General features: G+C 47.2%; 1 protein-coding gene across 1 annotated transcript in view; it reads left to right on the top strand.

The window, feature by feature from the left end:
* Positions 1 to 2,362: 2,362 nt before the first annotated feature.
* The window catches only part of KLHL29 (kelch like family member 29), a 308,777-nt gene continuing 291,751 nt past the window's right edge, over positions 2,363 to 19,388 (top strand). The window contains exon 1 of the mRNA XM_004418292.3: positions 2,363 to 2,635. The gene's annotated coding sequence lies outside the window, so the exon portion shown is untranslated. The remainder of the gene's footprint in view (positions 2,636 to 19,388) is intronic.

Raw genomic sequence — 19,388 nt, 5'->3', positions numbered from 1 at the left:
TCCAATTGCCAGATCTTAACCTATCCCAGACCCTGTAAATCTTAGCCATGTTTCCAAATGCCGACAGCTGTCCTGTATGCCGCTGCTCCAGAATGTAGCCGGCTGGATCCCTGCAGGCTCACTGTTGGTGGATCCATGCAAACCGTTTCACAGGACAGCTTCCTACAACGTAAGTGACCCTGACTCACCCTGGGCCTTTGTACTTCTGTTTGTGTTGAGTTGCTCGAGATGTTACCTGTGTGTCTTTTCAAAGTCCCAAGTAATCCCTCTTTCTCCATTTTCCTATTTTCATTTACTCTTCAATCACTTCTCACGCACCATTTTAACAACTTAGCATTCAAACACATCTACCCTTCCCCTTCAGGGGCTGTTCGAGGACACTTGGGGAGCCTCCCTCCCCCCACTCGCACCCTGCGCCCCCTTCCAGGCACCTTCTGTCGCCTCTCTTGACACACCACTTTTCCTGGCTGACCCCACCATCAAGGGGGGATTCCTCCCTGCAATGATGTGCTTTATCCCCGCCCCCTCCCTCAGACTTCACACCAAAACTTCACTCGATTTTTTCTTTTCTCAGGAAATGCAGTTACTCTAACACCAACGGGCTATTTCCCCGGTGCCCTCATTCCCTTCACTGACAGTCTTCCGACTACCCTCAGTAGATTATTATTATTTATTATTTATCAGCCGTCACACTGTGCTCTGCTTCCTCCAAGATATTAAAGAATACACAACCCCTGCACTGAGTTTACAGCCAAAGAGAGCAGAGGCTTGGATTCAGACATCATAGGAGTGAGCTGAGAGAAAGGGATTTATCCGCGAGCCCTCCCGCTGCCCGGGGCACAGGGGGGCGGGGCCTGGCAGAGCCCGCCCAGGCCTGCTCCGCCCAATTCCGGCCGGAGAGCAAGCTGCTGCCCACCTTACACACCCGCCCGCCCCCCCAACACACACACACACAATTTCTACCCAGGCCTCAGGCTTCAGCGGCTTTGCCAAGTGGAGTGTGTGTGTGGGGGGGGGGGGGGATTGAAACCCATAAGACTTTATCTTCAGACTGGGGGTGGGGGATGGGGGGAGAGTGGGGAGAACAAATATTTCCTCTGAAATTCAAAACCAGATGAGGAAGAGGTAGGGGAGGAGGGAGAGGTCAGGGAATAAAAACCAGATCTAGGGAGTTAGCAGGGAAGGGAAGACTGGTGCTGAAGTGAAATGTTCTGGCACAATGGGAAAGCCCTCATTAGGGGCCACCCAGGGCCTCCAGCCAGACCTTTCCTATTAGGGTTGAAGTTGGGGTCTGTGTAGACTGCAGAGAGGTGATGGGACTAAGAAAGTCAGTGTACACAGTGTGTGTGTGTTGGGGGGGGGGTCAGTGTAGACATGAAAGCCTAGTGTGGTCTGAGTAGGGGCTGTCTAAACAGAGCGAGGTCGTGTGGATTCAAGAGGATCAGTGTAAACAGGCCAGTGCGCGTACACAGAGGAGAGTCGCGTCTGGACAGTCTGGAGAGGGTCGGTGATCCGGCTTTGCAGGGCTGGCCGCGGTTCTTCACAGATTTGGACAATTCCTGCTCCTTTCCGTGGCTAGAGTGTCAGAGGGAGGGCGGAAGCTGAAAGACGATTGGACTTTTCGTTCTCAAACTTTTCTGCCAGTTTCCTCAGGTGTTGAGAGCAGACGGGGAGCTCGCGTCGGTCCCGGTCCCCCAACCCTGGGCGGTGGGGCGGAGGACCCGGTCGCGCAGCCGCGACACGCGCGGTGCATCTGCCGGCCGCGGCTGCCGAGCCCGGCGAGCCGGGAGCCACCGCAGGGGGCGGGGGCGGCGGACGGACGGATGGACACACCCGCGAGCACTCCGCCCCGGGCCGGGAGCGCGGCCGCCGGGGATCCCTCGGGCCCGGGGAGCAGCGCCGGGTGCCCGGCCCGGGGCGCCCCGCCTCCCCCACCCTCCACCCCCGCCCACTCGGGCGCCCGTGATTGGCTCCGCCCGCCCCTGGCTGCGCGCCGAAGCCCGCCTCCCTCGCAGCTAAAGCAGACTGTACCCGGAGCGGAGCGAGCCAGAAGGGAGCATGGTCCCCGCGCCGCGGCCGCGCCAGCCCCCGCGCCGCCGCCGCCGTCCCCGCCGCCGCGGATCTTGCTGCAGCTCCAGCCCCGGCCCCTGCCCCGCAGCGCCTGCCCGCAGCCCCGGCGGCCGCCGCGCCTGAGCGCAGCCCCCGCCCGGAGCCCGGCCCCCGGGCCCGGAGCCAGCCTAGCCCCGCGGCCGCCGCGGCTGCGGGGAGAGGGCGGGGGCGATGCTGCCGGAGCCGCCGCCGCCGCCGCCGCCGCCTCGGTGAGAGCCGCGCCGCACCGCGCCGCGCATAGCCGCACAGACTGACAGGCAGAAGGACTGACTTCCCTCTCCCGGGCATCCTCCCTGGGCTGCCGGGAGGCGGCGGCGGCGGAGGAGGAGGAGAAGGAAAAGGGGGAGAAGGCGGAGAGCAGGAACGCGAGGAGGTGGACCTGGATCCGTTTCTCCCGGCCAGGACCCGAGCGGCCCCAACTACCACTACCCGCCGGCGCCGTCCGCTATCCATCAGCCTTCCTGCGCCCACCGGCGACCCCCGGCTCTCTGTGCGTTGGGCCAGGTCCAGAGCGGCGCGGCCGGAGGTAAGAGCCGGGCTAGGGCGCCAAGGATGCGGCGCCGGGGACCCAGGGTCCTGGCGGCTGCGCGGGGCCGGGCCGGGCTTGTGAGCGGGGCCCGAGAACCCGGAACGCTGGGCTCGGCTCCCGCGGCGGCGGCGGCGGCGGCTGGAGCCTCCCGCGTCTGGACTCGCAAGGCTGCAGGAGCCCTTGCGCCTGCGCTGCTCCAGGGGAAAAAAGGGGGGGAAAAACTTGCTGGCCCCGAGTGTGTATGCGCGGGGGCTGCCCGGGACCAATGTCGTGGTGGTCGAGGGTGCTGGAAGCGAGTGTGGCCCCCGGCCGGGGCAGCCCCCCGACTGGGCCCCGCAGCGCGCGTCCCTCTCCAGGCCACCTCTCCTGAGCGGCCCAGGGCCCGGGCCGGGCTGGGGGCCAGGAGGAGGCACCGGGGGGCTGGCCCCCGGGGGCGGCCGCGCGCCCTGCCCTTTGGGGAGGTGCGCGCCTCTGTGCAGCGAGAAGCCAGGTTGGGATTTCTGCCCGCTCCTGTCCTCAGACCCTGCATTTGGGGACCGGGTCTGTTCACTCACTCAATCCCAAGTAACTTTGGAGATAGAGGAGCTTGAAAACCATGGGGAGGGAACTCGCACAGACCTTGTTGTGGTGACCTCCCTTCCCTTAACACCGTGTGGGTGCCAGCGTGTTTGGGGGGAGCGGAAAGGAGAGCTGAAGGGGATGGTAAAGGGGCGAGGATGTGGTGTCGGATGGGGAGGGATTGTTTATGTGTGGGATAGTGTGGACGGAAAGATGTGTAATGTGCGAGTGTGGACGCGCGCCCCGACTGCCACGGGGGGTGCGGGGTGGCGGAGGGCTGGTGTCCGGGTCTCCGTGGCCTGGAGCGGGCCGAGAGCGCGACGGCTATCCGCGGTCGCCGCGCGGTGCGGGCACTGGGCAGCGCCGGCCCCGGGCCCCGAGGGAGGGGCGCGCTAGCTAGGGGCCCGGAGAGCGGAGCCGAGAACCAGGGAAGGTCCGAGGCATCTCCCGGGCAGGTCGGGTCTGCGTTGGCTGGGGAAGGCGGGCACGCGCTGCCTGCCTGCAGCCAGCCGTCACCGAGGAGGGGATGGGGGCAAAACGCGAGTCTCGGATGCCTGGGTCCGCCAGCTGAGAAGCCAGTTGCCGTTCCTAGGCTCTGGAACCGAACGGCAGACGCGTTCAGTTGGCGTGTCCTCCCGCGGGTCCCTAGGGATGCTGATGGGTGAGGAGCCGCCGCCTTTGCCATCCCTGCCGCTCTGCAAACGCTCTCCTCCCTCCCTACGGTGCTTGCGCCGCGGCGTGCCCCGGGCGAATCGTGGACGCAGGTATTTATGTGGCGTTAGAAGAGACCTCGGCGCTGGAGAGACCGGACCGTGGAGGACGCTGAGCTGCTGCTGCCCGCGAAACTTCCACTTCATCAGCTCAGGGACAGTCAGGCTCCGCTGCTGCAGGCTCCAGCCCCTCATCAGCCGAGCTACGCTGGAATTCGGACTCCTCTTGCAGTGACAGATCTGTCCTGGTTACAGCTGTATTTACCCTAATTTCAGTCTCTTTAAAGTCATCTGTTAGTCACTACAGAGTTCCTTCTCTTTCCGTGTGGTCTTATCTCTAACTTAGCTCTGGGAGGGCAGATTTAAGGAATTATCTCGGTTTGGGATGAATGACAGCAGTTTTAATTAGCCCACCTCATTCCTGATGTTTTTAAAAATTATATTGGGTTAGTGTAGAGCTAACTTTTTCACTCCTTTTGGGGAGTGGGGTGATGAACAATTTTATAGATTGTTCATCCTAACACTTGGCCAAAACGTTGTCGGATATCGCGCAGGTGAATACTTCAAAGGCTGGTCGCTAAGCATGGATTTGAGTAGTCACACATTCTAGGTGTTTGTACAGGTGTGGAGCCGTGTGCAAATGACCGATATAGTCTCTGTCCCATACATTCTGAGTGCACTTGATTTCTCAGCCTGCTATAAATCAGAGAATTACTAGCATATGTGCCCTTAAACTCTGTGTGGATTTAATGGCATTTAAATTGGTTTATAGGTTGATGCATTTAACCAATTTTAATAACTTTTCTGCACAAGCATCTTATAATCCATGTTTGTCCATGATTAAGGAAAACATTTTCTTCTGTTCAGTCTCTCTGTTTCTAGCACAGTTAACAAAAATTTATAGGTCTCCAACTTTCATTTGCAAGCAACAATCCAAAGGAAATACCTAGAGCTGTACTGAAATAAAATATCCTATGGTAGCCATGGTAACAAATAGATTAAGGTTATTGGTTTTCATCTGGATGTGTTGTGGGGGGGAGAATTTAATGTTGTGTCTTTTTAATTATGTTTCTAATGAGTAGTGGTCATACTCCAAGTATTCAGTGTGGGAGATAAGCGAGGCCGAGAATTCAGTTTTGTGAGAGGTTTATTGGAACAAAGACTGGTAGAGCCCATGTGAGTGACTTCTGTTAACTGTAGCTCCTCATATCCAGAAAGCAAATGGGTAAAACCTTTTTTGTTTTTCAAGTAGATGAGAATGGAGTTAGTCCCTTTAGGATTAGAAAATGTATTTTGCTTATAAGCTCTTACCAAAGGAACCTTCAAATCTGGCTCCTGTTTTGTAGGAATAAACATGTTAGAAGTGTGGATGTTGGTGTGGATTGAGTGTCACAGTTGTTATCAACACCTGTCAGTCTAAGTGAGGCGTATCATTAGTCTATTCAAATCTTGCCTATTTCAATATTCATGCATTTCCATGGTGATCCATTCCATTTTTGTTTACTTAGTCAACCTTATAAATCTTTGGCATCAATTTCAGTTATGCCATCTTTTTTTCTTTCATTTATCAATTGATTTGGCTGCAAATCATTCCCAGTTTAAAGCATGTCCTTTCTTTTTTTCTGCTAGTTCCCAAAAGTTTACACTATTCCTGGTTACACACAGATATAAAGGGGTTAAATTATTTTGATAGACTCAAATAACACAACTGATGCTAATGGAGTTTTTTAGCATCTCGTTTGATATGTGTGTGTGCATTGGGTTTTTTTTCTTTAGCAGGCTTACAGTAAAGCTTTCTCGCTTTATGGCTCCGAGACGTCAACCCAATCCAGCAGAAATGACTAAAGATTTTCCTTCCTTCCTCTTTCCCTCCCTTCCTTCTTTCCTTTTTTTTTCCTACCCTGTTATGGTTCAAGGATTCTTTATGTCTTCAGCCATATCTGGCTCAAACAGACTTCAGGACTTTGTGTATTGGAACAGGCCTGTCCTTCTAGGATCTTTTCTCTTCTAGTAGTAGCCAAAGACAGAAGGTTCTGGAGCATCAGAGGATTTTCAGAATACGATATATGTTTAATCACAGCATATAGTGTCCCTGGAATCATTGTAACATTTTAAGTTCACTGAACAGGCAGCTTCGCTTAAATGCGAATGATGATTTTGTTCACCCACGTTCAACTTTGCTTTCTAATGATGCAATCCCATGCTAATCACACCCTGTATATTTCAGAAATATCAAGGCAAGCGTTAGCACGCTTCTGACTTATTAGGATCAGGCGAAGTAATTGGAACACTTAAGTTCAAAGTCAGATGGAGAAATGGAATTATAACCAACCTTGTGATTCTATAATCGGTCAACTAAGTGCCTACTTGGGGGTGGGGGAGGAAGAAAGACCATGAATAAGAAATCCAGCCATTGGTTGTGGTGGATGAGGATAAACTAAGGCAGAAACCGTGTAGGACGACTGGAGAACAAGAAATCTCTTTTTGGACAGATAAATCACATGTGGACCCAAATGTTTAAAAACTGGAAGAGTATTTGTAGTTTGTGCAGAAGATGGTCATTTGTTATTACTCAGGAAATCAAGGGTCATTCCTAATATGCTAAAAAAAATGGGTAACATAATCCCTGGAAAGTACTTTCATATGAAGTAAATAGAAACGGTCTTAATAATTTTGGTTAAGAAGGAGAAGTGTGTCAGAATTACCTGCCCAATGGATCAAAAATGCTGAGATCAGGACAACTCTGAAAGCAAACTCTGTGGTTCTTCCTACAACAGCTACAGACTTACTTTCCCAAAGTCCTCTGTCAGAAAGATGGTCTATACTTCAAGGAAATCATTTGAAAATGGAAACTGAAGCTGCAAATTAAGATGAGGCAAGTTGATCATTGAAAGTAGCAACACAGTTATTTGAAAAATGAACTTTATTGTCTTGGGGCATTTCCACCTTTAGGATGGGAAGGGGGAGATTTCTCATTTCCCTTGAGAGAGGGTTTCTGCATGAAATTCAAATGGTTCATAGACTCTTGACTCTGCAGCAACCGATGATGATTCAGAAGCTAGAACAGGAATGGTCAAGCATTGTTATGGTAGGGGATCATGTTTGGGCCAAGAGGTCAGCTCCCGAAGCATGTAAAGGCTGCCAATGGTTGCACAGGGGTCAATTTTTACAATTATTTTATAGAGTTTTGTAATTTTTAAATTATTAACTCTTCTAAGGATATATGTATGTGTGTGTATATATATATGTATATACACACACACATATAAAAATATATATTCTGCCACTTTTTTTTTAATTGTGGTAAAAGAACACATAACATAAAATTTATCATCTTTACCATTTTTGAGTGTACAGTTCAATAGTGTTAACATTCACATTGTTGTGCAATGGATATCCAGAGCTTTTTCATCATGCAAAGCTGAAACTACACCCATTAAACATCGACTGCCTGTTCCCCACTCCCCTAGCCCCTGGCAGCCACCATTCTACTTTCTATGGATTTGACTACTTTAATACCTTGTATAAGTGGAATCCTACAGTCCAAGTCTGTGAACATGGATGTGCAAATATCTCTTTGAGATCCTGTTTTAATTCTTTTGGCTATATACCCAGAGTGGGATTGCTGTATTCTGCCGCTTTTTACCTAATACATTACATTGATCTTCTGTTTAAGAGACTTGGTGAAAACACAGACAACAGAATACAGTCAGATAAAGAGTGCAGTAGATGTGACTGACATTTGTTCTTGCTTTTTTGTGTGTACATTTCGTCACAAGTCTCTCTGATCTCTTAGGTTTCGCTTTTAGGGCTTGCCTGAGTCGCAGCAATATTACTTAGTGGGTAAAGGCACGGACTTAGTATCAGAGTTGAAGTCCAGTCCCTCGTGCCTACTAGCTGTGTGACCTTGGAAAGATCCTACATCTCAGAAAGCCTCAGTTTTCTTTTATGAAAATGGAGGGAATCGTCGTGGCTGAGATAACCCTAGTAAAACCTGCATCCCAGTGTGTGTCCTGGAGAAGTGCTCCAGAGAGGAGAGCTTAGGTGAAGTGTAGTGATAGGAGAGGCAACAGCAACCCTGGAGCTCTCAGAAACCGCAGACACCTGTCCTGTTAAATTCAATCATAAGTGTTTTCATGGTGCACCAGGATGTGTATATATATACTGTATTCTGTGAGTCTCATTATCAGTACTTATTTTGAAAAGCATAAGAGATTTGCATCACAATTACAATAGTTAAAAATGTCCTTGAGTGGATTTGATATATGAACTTTTAATTCCATTTTTAGTATCATAATTTTAGAGTTGATATGGATTTTAGAGGTCAGCTAATCTACCTGTTATTCAATCACCAAACCTGTATCAAGCCCCAATAATATAATAATAGTAGCTTGCAGTTATGGCTGCTTACTATATTTTAGTACTTTACATATATTATCTCTAATCCTCGTGTCAACGCTGCGAGGTAGGGATTATCCACATTTTACAAATGAAGATGAAGCTCAGAAAGGTAATCAACTGGCCCCAGGCCACAAATCTAGCACATTGTACAACTGGGTTTGAACCCAGATCCCTTAGCTACCATCTGCCTGTCTTGTCTTGCCTTTTCTGTGTGTGTGTGTGTGTGCGCGCGCACGCGTGGTTTTCTGATACTCCAGACTGGGTCTCAATGCATTTGCACCACTTCACACTGCCTCTTATGTGCCAGGTACTGCATTGTCTGTGCTAATTAACATTTTAAATAAAATAATTCTCTTAGATGGAAAGTGAGCTTAAATAAGAATATTAACCAGGTCTGACCAACATTCACTGTACTTTCGGATTTGCCCACCTGCTTCCATTTACTCTGGTTCCTGGAAGGCTAATGAGAAAAACTTTTAGATGCTTGAATGGCATCTGTTTCCATATTGAGCCAGTGTAATAAATAAACAGCACATTGAAGAGGAGAAACAATGTACAAAGGATTTAAGGATACATCCAGAACAACTTGAGACTGATCTGGGCATGTTCATTTTTGAATCCCAGTGCCTAGCGCTGAGCCTGGCATGGAACTCTATAGTAAAAATGTTTGCCTGGATAAGATTATGCCCAGAGAAGGTGTCAGGTAATAGGATATCGAAACCTACTTTTTGGTTTTTCTTTTCATTCAGTGTCTGTATAGTTATATCTTCATGGGTTTTCATTGTGTGGAATTTTAGATGCTATATTTGGGCATATATCTATTAAATATGCTTGTTGATGAGTTCTAACTAATCTAAATGGAATCTTCTAAGATTTATGACTTGAGACTTGGAAGACTAATTTTCTTGGAGCTTCTTCATTCCACTGATAACTTGAATCCATTTGGCACTTTTGAGAGTCGACACAAAGTGCATCGTTCATATCACGTTTCCTTGCAAAGTGTCGTCCCCACTCAGATTTTTAAATTTGTGGTATTTCACAAAAGCATTGTTTCAAAGAGAAACAAAACACCTAGAAATCATAGAGACCACTATGAAAAGGCAGTGACACTGTATTTTCCAACTTCAGTCCTATTTTTATTCTTTAGATTCGTTTTTGTTTTTGAAGATGGGAAAAGAGTGTGAAGAAAGCCTGGAGCAGATGTCACAAAGATGTGTTTGCTCCCTGTTTTAACTCTTCCAACCCTCCTTCAGCCAAGTAGTGGCTTCTTAGTATGAGAGTCACGTGAGAAGGGCATGGTTATGGTGCCTTGCGATCAGCTTGGAACTAAGCGATGGCACAGCAATCCTGGGTGAGGGTTAGGCTGCAGAGGGGTGGCTGTCCTGGGTTGGCACATTGGGGAGAGCAGGGCCTTTCCTGTGGCATCTCGTTTGTTGCTCACCCTGTGACATGGGTGGCATTATTCCCATTTTGCAGATGAGTCCTAGAGAGACAAAGCATTTGCCTGAGGTCAGACCAATAAACCTGGGTGCTCGATGGGTTAAAGGGGTGAACAAGCCTGGCCTCCAGACTTGGAGGGTGCCAGAGCACGTGCACTGATTTTCCAAAGCTCCGATCTAGAATCCCTAGATCGCTAGATTCAGTGGTCTGAATTCAGGCCAATCCAGCAGTGCTGGCTTTAGTGGGGCAGCTGCGTGGTCTCTCCTGCCCAGAACATGATGGCCATTTTGGGTGGGCAGTGAGGAGGGAGCCTGCTCTGCATTTATGTGCATCCCTAGTCAGTCTCCCTGATGCTGAGAGAGAGCTTCAGGGTCGCAGCTCAGGAACCTCATACCCACATTCATCTCGAGGCCATTTTGTTGCAATTCTGCACTGTTCTGACCTCTTGAAATATGGGTAGGTTATTTTGCCGTTGACTTAGCTTACTTGGTTGGTGTGAAGAAGTATAAGATGACCATGCTCTGATTCTGGCTTTCCGAACCAAAAGCTAGGCCCTGGAAATTTGGGAAGAGTAAGCGCTGCATTTGGAAGCTGGGGCGTGTCTGGCCCATCTTGCTAGCGAAGAGCCTGCTGTAAGTGGAGTGCTGTAATCTATTCGGTTCATGCTGTTCCAACCAGCTTTAATCATCAAAACTTGAATAATATTCAAACTGTGAAAGGAACATATTTCTTGCTGAAGCCTAGGTGTGCCAAGTGGAAGCGCCAGGGCTTCTCCATCTACCGATCTCTGGCAGCATGTTGCAAAAAAAGGAGCACCTGGATTGCCTCATGCAGTGTGGGGAAACTGCCTGTCTCCTCAATGAAACGGCACTAAGATTTAAAATTTCCTCCTTTCCCCCCAGAGGAGAAAAATGATTTTCATGACACTGTGCTTCATGGAAGTCACTTTTTTCCTCTCTATGAGGATACCACCTCTCTTGTGACCTGAAGGAACATTCCTCCCTGACCTCGGGTATCTGACAGGGTCTGCTCTGGCACCCCTGGGGGAGAGGTCGGGCAGTGCAGAGACCTACAGAGCTCTCTGGAGGGAGGGGATGTGTGTTGTGGGACCGGTGACTGGTGACTGGGACGTGAGGGGAAGGTCACAGGCAGCCAGGGAGAGACTAGTAGGAAAGCAGCTTGGGCTCCTGCCTTCCTGGGATAAAGGCACCCAGACTGTCATCCTGTGGCAAGGGCTCCAGCCCTGCATGTGTGGATGACAGCCTTGCCTCTCCTTTGCTCTCTCCCTCACATCCTCAAGTGAGAAGGGCTTTCCAGAGCCACTGCCCTGCTCAGGCTCCATTTAAGCTTCTTTCCTAGAATCTGCAGAAACCACAAAAAGCCATCTTTGTGGGTGAGGACTCCTGGGGGAGGCTGTAGGGGTGGCATGGGCACTCACTGAACTGTGAAGTCACAATTCGAGAGCTGTAACTGTCAGCTGTTTTTATCCCAGCTATGCCTCCCAGGTGTCTGGTCTTCAGAAACATTTTTTGGCATCTGAAATAGACACCTGGGCCAGGTATAGTCTCCTTGGTCTTAGGAAAAGGGGCAGGCAGTTACGTGTCTGACTGTTTGCTTCTGTGCTCTGTGTGACCTCCGTGGGCTGCTATGGGTGGGAACAGGTGTAGAGGATGTGAGATTGACATCTAGGGACTGAGCGTGTGACAGTAGGGAGGGCAAGACTGGGTTCTCAGTCCTGCACAAAGTTATAATTAAAACTTATTTACTTTCGACTCAACAACAAACACACAAACCACCAGATTGAAAAATGGGCAAAGACTTGAGTAGACATTGCTCCAAAGAAGATATACCATTAGCCAATAAGCACGTGAAAAGATGCTCAACATCACTAATCATTAGGAAAATGCAAATCAAAACCATGATGAAATACGACTTCACACCCATTAGGATGACTGTTATTAAAAAAAAAAAAAAAACAGAAAATAACAAGTGTTGGTGAGGATGTGGAGAAATTGGAACCCTTACATGCTGCTTGTGGAAATGTAAAATGGTATAACTGCTGTATAAAACGGTATGGCAGTTCCTTAAAAAATTAAACATAGAATTACCATATAATCCAACAATTCTACTACAAAAGAAGTAAAAGCAAGGGCTCAAATAGATATTTTTACACCCATGTTCATAGCAGCATTATTCACAATAACCAAAAGGTGGAAGCAACCCAAGTATTCATCAATGAATGAATGGATAAAATGTGGTATATACATACAATGGGATATTATTCAGCCTTAAAAGAGAAGGAAATTCTGACACATGCTATAACATGGATAAACCTTGAAGACATTAGGCTAAGTGAAATAAGCCAGTCACAAAAAGACAGATATTGTATGATTCCACATATATGAGGTACCTAGAGGAGTCAAATTCATAGAGATGGAAAGTGGAATGGTGGTTGCCAGGGGCTGGGGGGAGAGGGGAAGAGGGAGTTGTTATTTAATGGTTGGGGGTTTTAGTTTGGGAAGATGAAAAAGTTCTGGAGATGGATGGTGGTGATGGTTGCACAACAATGTGAATGTACTAAATGCTGCTGAACTCCATTTAAATGGCTAAAATGGTAAATTTTATGTTATATATTTTTACCACAATAAAAGGGTAGACTTCTAAACATATTCCAAACTGGTTCTCCTAATAAATTGTTTAAACAATTTGCTTAGGGAAAAAAAGGCATTCACTTTACCAGTTCAGAAACTCTTATTGAGCACTTACTGTGTACCTTGCCCTGTGGTGGGCATTGTATTTATTTACTTATTTCATTTGAGGTGTGTAATAGTTGAGGCAATACAATAAAATCTACAGACCTGAAGTGTTCAGGGCACTGAGTTTTGATAATTGTATAGACCTGTGTAGCCACCATCCAAAACAAGATATAAAACATTTCTATCACCCTAGAAGTTCCCTTGCCCCTCTCCAAGCAATCCCCCTTCTTCTCCCCAGCCACAACCACTTTGTGACGTCAATCACCATTGATTAGCTTTGCCTGCTGTTGACTTTGTCCAGTTTGTGCCCAGCTGGTTTTACTCATCATACCATGTGAGCCATTTATCCATGTTGACGTGTGTTCCAGTAGTTCGTTCTTTATTGCTAAGTAGTATTCCAGGGCACATACCACAGTTGATGTGTCCATTCTCCTGTGGATGGACATTAGGTGGTGTTCAGAGACAGCCAGCAGCAAGTGAGGATGTTAGTCGGTCAACTGGAAGTGTCCCCACAGGCTGGGGTTATCCTACAAGTTCTCCGTGCTGAGCGTTTTCTTGACTGGCAGCATACCCAGCCTTGAATGGTCTCCAGGGAATGGCATTTTGGTGATTTACACTAAAAATATGACTGGATGTCATATTTCTCTGCTGAAGGCACGTCACACCGGAAGCTAAATCTCTATCAGGAGGCTGCTTGGTGACTCTGCACTGGGGACAGGAGGTTGGTGGATGGTCTTAAAGTGCAGTGTCCTTGAGCTGTGACTGCATCATTCCCAGCTCAGGTGGCCACCTGCAGAACTGACCAGATGCCTGAGGGGCACAGCGTGGGGGTGGGAGAAGCAGAGCATCCTCTCCTGGGCAGGGCTAGAGTGGCCAGTCCCCAGCTGGGCCTCTTCCTCTCTGGTTTGGAGCCTCAAGGCTGATTGACTTGTTCTTTCTGTAGCCATGTTAATGCCTTTCATCTGAGACTGAGGCACAAGAGCTATTCTCTCTTTATAGTGACTTTGCCCTCTCTGTTGTGACCCAATCTCCAGTGAGCCTATAGTGTGACTCTGAGGTCAGTGTCCCCCATTTCCACATTTCTGGGCAGTGTCTCATCTGACGAAGTAGTGAGGCCGTATGCTTAAGAGGTGTGGCCTTCACTGCCAGGTAGATCTGGGCTCAGCATCCTAGCAGGGCCACCTAGAAGTGGCGGGATCTTACTGCACCTCTTGGAACATAGCTACCTCATATAATGACACTAATAATCGCTTTGCTGCCCTATATACTGCCTGTGACAGGCCTGTAAGGAGTGGGGTGGGAGGGGAATTCCTGCCTTCCAGAAACTCAGACGAAATTCCTCATTCTGAAAGCTGAATTCAGTTATTTTCCCCTATTTGCACATTCCTAGGGAGTGCCTCATCACATGATGTAGACGATGCAAATGGAGAGTGTGGGCGACAACTGGAACTGTCGCCCTATGGTAGAGAGCTGTGGAGACACAGCAGGGCTGGTGAGGGTGGGCTGTGGTCACCAGGAAGCCCCACAGAGCAGGGAGAATTTGGAGGCCCTCCAAGGTCAAGCATATTTATGGTGGTATCCCTCCCCCCATTCAGGAGCCTCACTCTGTGTACACAGCCCCCGTCCCAAGTCCACCAGCTCACGAGCTCAATACAGCTAACAAATCTACTCTCCGCTGTGAGAGGTGAGCTTGGAAGACCCAGCTTGGGTTTGCACAGTGATTTCTAAAGGATGCATCGCCCTGAATTCACCGCTGAGAGATGTTGGTGGCACAGCTGGGGTGTGCGTGAGCCCCGTGACTGTGGTCGGCGCCCTGGCCAGAGCCCACAGTGTTGATGCTCATGGGTGGGGGAATGGAGTGTGGAGCCCATCTCAGCCAATCAAAGCCTGATGAGTCGCCTGCTCACCCGTGGGCTCAGGGGACTTGGACAGAGGAAAGGATCTGCCCTTTAAGGGAGCTACATCCCAAAGTGGTAGGAGGAATAGGAAAGGTGCATTGGTGACAGAGGTATTGTCAGCTGGTTCCAAGGAGCCGCTTTCTGGCCAGGCTGAGGCCACCCTCGGTTTCCTCTCCCCTATTCCTTCTCCAGAAGGCTTGCCCACCTCTCTGTGCAGTTCAGATCCTGCCTGTCCTTTATGGCTTCCTCTGGGAGGAGCCCCCTACCTGTGGGGATTACCTGACCCAGGTTCTCCATGTAACTGCTTCACGGGAGCCCACAGCTGACCATGGGTTCTCGGGGGAATTCACCGCCTCACCTTTTGTTTATATCCCTGTGCTGATTTTCCTCTGAGGGCTTAGGCCAACGCTGAGCATTTTCACAGTTGAGACAAGCGAGGCCCAGAGAAGGGGAAGTCCCGTCTAAGACTTGCCAGTCAGAGGCACAGCTGGGACTGGAATCCCAAATCCCGGAATGTGGGAAGAACATCCTGGACGCTGCAGGGAGGTCTAGGTAAGGGATCCTCGCCTGTATCAGGTGCTATTTCAAGCTTTCCTGGGTGGAAAAGCACAAACTCTGGAATTTTCTCTCTCTGTGTTGGTTATTATCACATGGAAGCAGGGACAATTTCCTAAAATGTGTGCTCGATAAGGGATCCCTCCACCAGGATGTGAAATGACTGTGCATCAAATTTAGTAAAAGATGATCTCTGCTCCACTTTTCCTGCACACCAGACGCGGATCTTTCCAGGACGCTACCCTGTGTGCTCATCTTAAGTCCTTGGGCCTTGGGGTCTTTGGTGAAAGCCCAGCCTGTATTGGGCTCCCAGTGTTGCCCATGCCCCCCTCCCGCATCCTCTTCCCTCTCTCTCCCCCCACCCGGGTTTGTGTCTCCCCTCTGCACAGCTATGACCCGCACAGCCCAGTTGTCATGGGGAAACCTGTCTTCGGGGTGTGTGTTTGGGCACTGGGATGGGGCTGCCAAAATGGCGGCACGAAAACTCTTCCTTGCCTTTCTTCTGATACGGATACTGTCAGGAAAACTACAAACACTTCTGGGGGATTGAGAACAATGTTTCTAAAAAGACCGTGTCATGATTTTGGTTATTTGAGAGAATAGTTTTTAATTAAGAAGGAAACTTGGTTAATTAAAAGAAATCAGGCACGTATTACATATATATACGCTATGATGTCAAGTATGTAAAAACAAAAAGAACATAGGAAAAAAGGCTGCAAATGTGCCATAATGTTAACAGTGGTCATCTTTCTATATAAAATTCTGCAGATTTTTAAAATAATCAGCATATTTTTCATAAAGGCAAAAATAAAAACAAAGGAAAGAAATTTAACTATACTAATAAGGTTAATTTTTGCCACCTGCCACCCCTGTAGTGAGCAATATGTTTTTGTGTACATGCCCGCACTAATACTGATGAAAACATGAATAGGACAGGCCATAATGTAGAAGAAATTTTTAAGCAACCAGTTTTTCAAAAGGAAAAGGAACGAAATCATTTCGTATAATCCCATATAAAATATCTCTCACTGTGAATCTCAGACTCACATTAAGTGAACAATTCTCTCCGGGTTCTAGTCCATCCTGGGGCTCCTGCAGGATCCAAGATTCGGGGGCTTTCTTAAAGGTAACTAAAACAGACTTCAAACCTTAGAAGCCTGCCTTCTCAAATAACTGTGCCCCCAAGTGGTCACTTATACCTGTAAATGACATCCAGCAAAAAGGTTTCAATTAACCAGGTCCTGGACTGCAGGGTTTACAATTTAATAATGATGGTGATGATAATAATACAGGACAAAGAGCAGTGAGAAAGGGGGGAAGATATCCAAATTGTGTGTGTGCATGTGTGTGTGTTTGGCAAGCAAAAGATAGGGAAGAATATTCTGAATGTTGACCTTCACTATGTGTGTGTGTGTGCACGCGCTTCCATTTGCAGAGGGACCAGGTCAGAAGGGGTGAGGGTGGCTGTGAGCAGAGCCCTCCCAAGAATTCCGGGGATTCTGTTCCTTTCTCAGGAGCGCTCCTACACGCCTTTGATGGCCTGCTTCTCTGCAGCAATAGTTCCATGATAGTTTCCTTGGCAGTCTGCCAGAGGCTGTAAGTGTACAGAGAATTGTGTTTTAATAGAAGGCTTTACCTCTGATACAGATTTAAAATGAGGAAGAAACTTTCTGTTCCTCAGCCAGAGCAAAATGCATTTTGCTTCTTGTGAAATGCTGGTGATTACAAGCTCATCTTACATAATTTTATTATTTTCAATTGCAGCCTGTCAGTCTCAGGTGATGGTTTCCTGGGAGCTGAAAGGAGGCAGATTCTGGGTGATGATAAAAAAAAAAAAGTCACCCAGTCATTAGCAAATCGTACAGAAGTTTAGAAAGGAGAATAATTATCTTTGTGATGATGCTGTTTAAGATAATCAGAACCTGCATTGCTAAGTTAGACACGCAGAAGTGAAGTGAGTACTGTTTAATGGCCTTTGAGAAAATGTATTTTCACTTTAACAAAGAGTTGATGTTTGAGATTTAAAAAAAAAAATCTTTAAATCTAATGAAGGAATTCTCTTGAACAATCGTATTTTCAGAAATCTCTGACACTGTCGAGGTGGTCCACTGTCACGCCCACAAGAGGGCATTTTCTCATCAACTACTGGAAAAACGATTTGTTTTCTAAAGAGAGGCTGAGAGGCCTGGGGGAAGGAGAGCGTTAATCGGAAGCGGGGGATGGAGAGCTGCTCGCAATTGAGTTGTATGTATGTTTCCACTTAATATGTCCTGCCGGTGTATGAGCCTGCACTACCGGCCAGGAATTCTGCTCGCTGTGTTTACTCACTCTGTTTTTAATGTCTTATTCCCAGAATGACTGGGGACCAGAGGAAACCTTTACGAGAGTTTTCTCCGGATACCGGGTACCGTGTGCTAGTACTGTGTAGCTAGTATGTAGCTAGGATTGATTCCTGGAAGTGGTATTATCCATCAATGACTTCAGTACTAAATTTGATTTTCTAGTATTTTAAGACTCTGGCCAAAGTCCTCCAGTACAATGAGCCCTCCACCTTCTCCAGCTCCAAGCTCATTCCTTGATTTATTTAACAAATATTTATTGAGCACCTACTGTGTGTCAACAATGAGCCAGGCTAAGATCCTATCCTCCTGGAACATGCATTCTCAATAGGGAGACTTAGCATAGAAAAAGAAAACAAATGAACACTGGAGTATCGTCTAGATAATTATAATTGCTATGAGGAAAAACAACTGGGAAAAGGAAAGAGGTAGCTATTTTGGATTCAGTAGTTGGGAATACTTCTCTGAAGAGTAACAAATAATATTCTAGTTTTCTTCAAGCAGCGCCAATACTATTTGGATTACAATGTAGTAAATCCTTTAAATTCTCTTCTTTCCTTCCAAAAAGTTAGTTGCAATGTTTACTATTTTATAGACCATGAAACGAATATGGAGGAAGCAACATGAAGTTGCCAGTTATTAGTTTGTTAAATAACATTTTAAAACTACCATGTACTCTTCACCTCATCATTTCAATAAAGAATGAATATTTTAACACCAAGGAGTAGGAAGGATATAATCCCAGAATATAGGAGAGTTGAATAAACTTAGTGTTTTGGAAAATTTGCTACATACTCTTGAGTTTTCTCATTTTCCGTGGACTGTGAGAACTTCACCACGGACTGGGCCTGCTCATGTTAATCGTCCAACCTTTCCCCAACCATGAGGACAAGCCACACAAGGTACAGAAATGGCAGCTCTGTTGGTACCGGATCCACAAGCCTGCCCAACTCACAGTCACACATACAAGACGCAAGAGGAGAAGGTGACATGCTTCCCACCCTAGTGGTTCTAGGATAGGTGGGGAGTCCAGCCCAAGAGCTATTATGCCCTTAGAGACCCTTTAACAGTTTCTGAAGCCGGGAGTCAAAGCTCTACTTTGAACACATGTTTTGGAAGGTCAGAGCAGTATGGGCTGGGCAAATCAAGGAGGGCTTCATGGGGGAGGTGAGTCTTCAACTGAGCCTTAAAGGATAGATAGATAGATAGGTGAAAGGAAGAAGGTAATGGGATCATAATGGGTGGTGTGTTCATTTATTTAAGTAAACATGGAACATTTTTTGGTAATAAAAACAACACCCATTGTGTAATATTTTCAGGCATAACAAAGTAAGTAATAATCTCTAAAAACCTATTGCCCAGAGAAGCCTGCTGTTAATATTTCATCATATTTTTTTCTAGTCTCCTTTTGTCTTGCATTTTTACAATAGCTGGGGCCATACTGTGTATTAAATTTTGCATCTTGCTTTTTTACTTTAGAACATTTTCCTATGTCATGAAAAATTCTTAAACATCACTTCTTAATGCCTACATGGTATTCCATCCTGCCTGCAATCTGGTTTACTCAGCCATTCCCATCAGGTGTAGTTTTTTCTACTCCAACACTCTGGTGAGTATGCTGGTGTATCATTTTGGTTCATAATGTCGGTGTCAGACAGATCTGATGAAGCCTGCCTCTGGGGGTAACATCAGGCTCATCACATTATCCACCGGGGCCTCTGTCTCTCAAATGTCATGTGGGGATAGTAGTACCAGCCTCATGTTGTAAGAGTTACTTGAGAGAATGTTTCGGATAGAGTTCTAGAAATAGAATTACCAAGGCTTGATCTTTTAAAAATAATGTAACTTTCCAATTATAAGAGTAATATTCTTTATCGAAAATTTTAACCAAAAGAAAAACTATGCCTAATCTCATCACTAATAGATAAAAACAATTAACATTTTAGAATCTATTTGTCACTGTTAGCAGAATTGGTACTATATATATAATTTTATCTCCTACTTTTTTCCCTCTGAACTTTGTGTTGGTTTTTCCTTGTCATTACGTATTTGGAAACATGATCTTAAAAGGCTATATCATTCTATTCCGTTAT

This window comes from Ceratotherium simum, chromosome 11 (genome assembly GCF_057802395.1).
Source record: "Ceratotherium simum simum isolate JZ-2026a chromosome 11, ASM5780239v1, whole genome shotgun sequence".
NCBI lineage: Eukaryota > Metazoa > Chordata > Mammalia > Perissodactyla > Rhinocerotidae > Ceratotherium > Ceratotherium simum.
The sequence above is the reverse complement of the archived record's forward strand: the minus strand, read 5'-3'. Positions and strand labels throughout refer to the sequence as shown.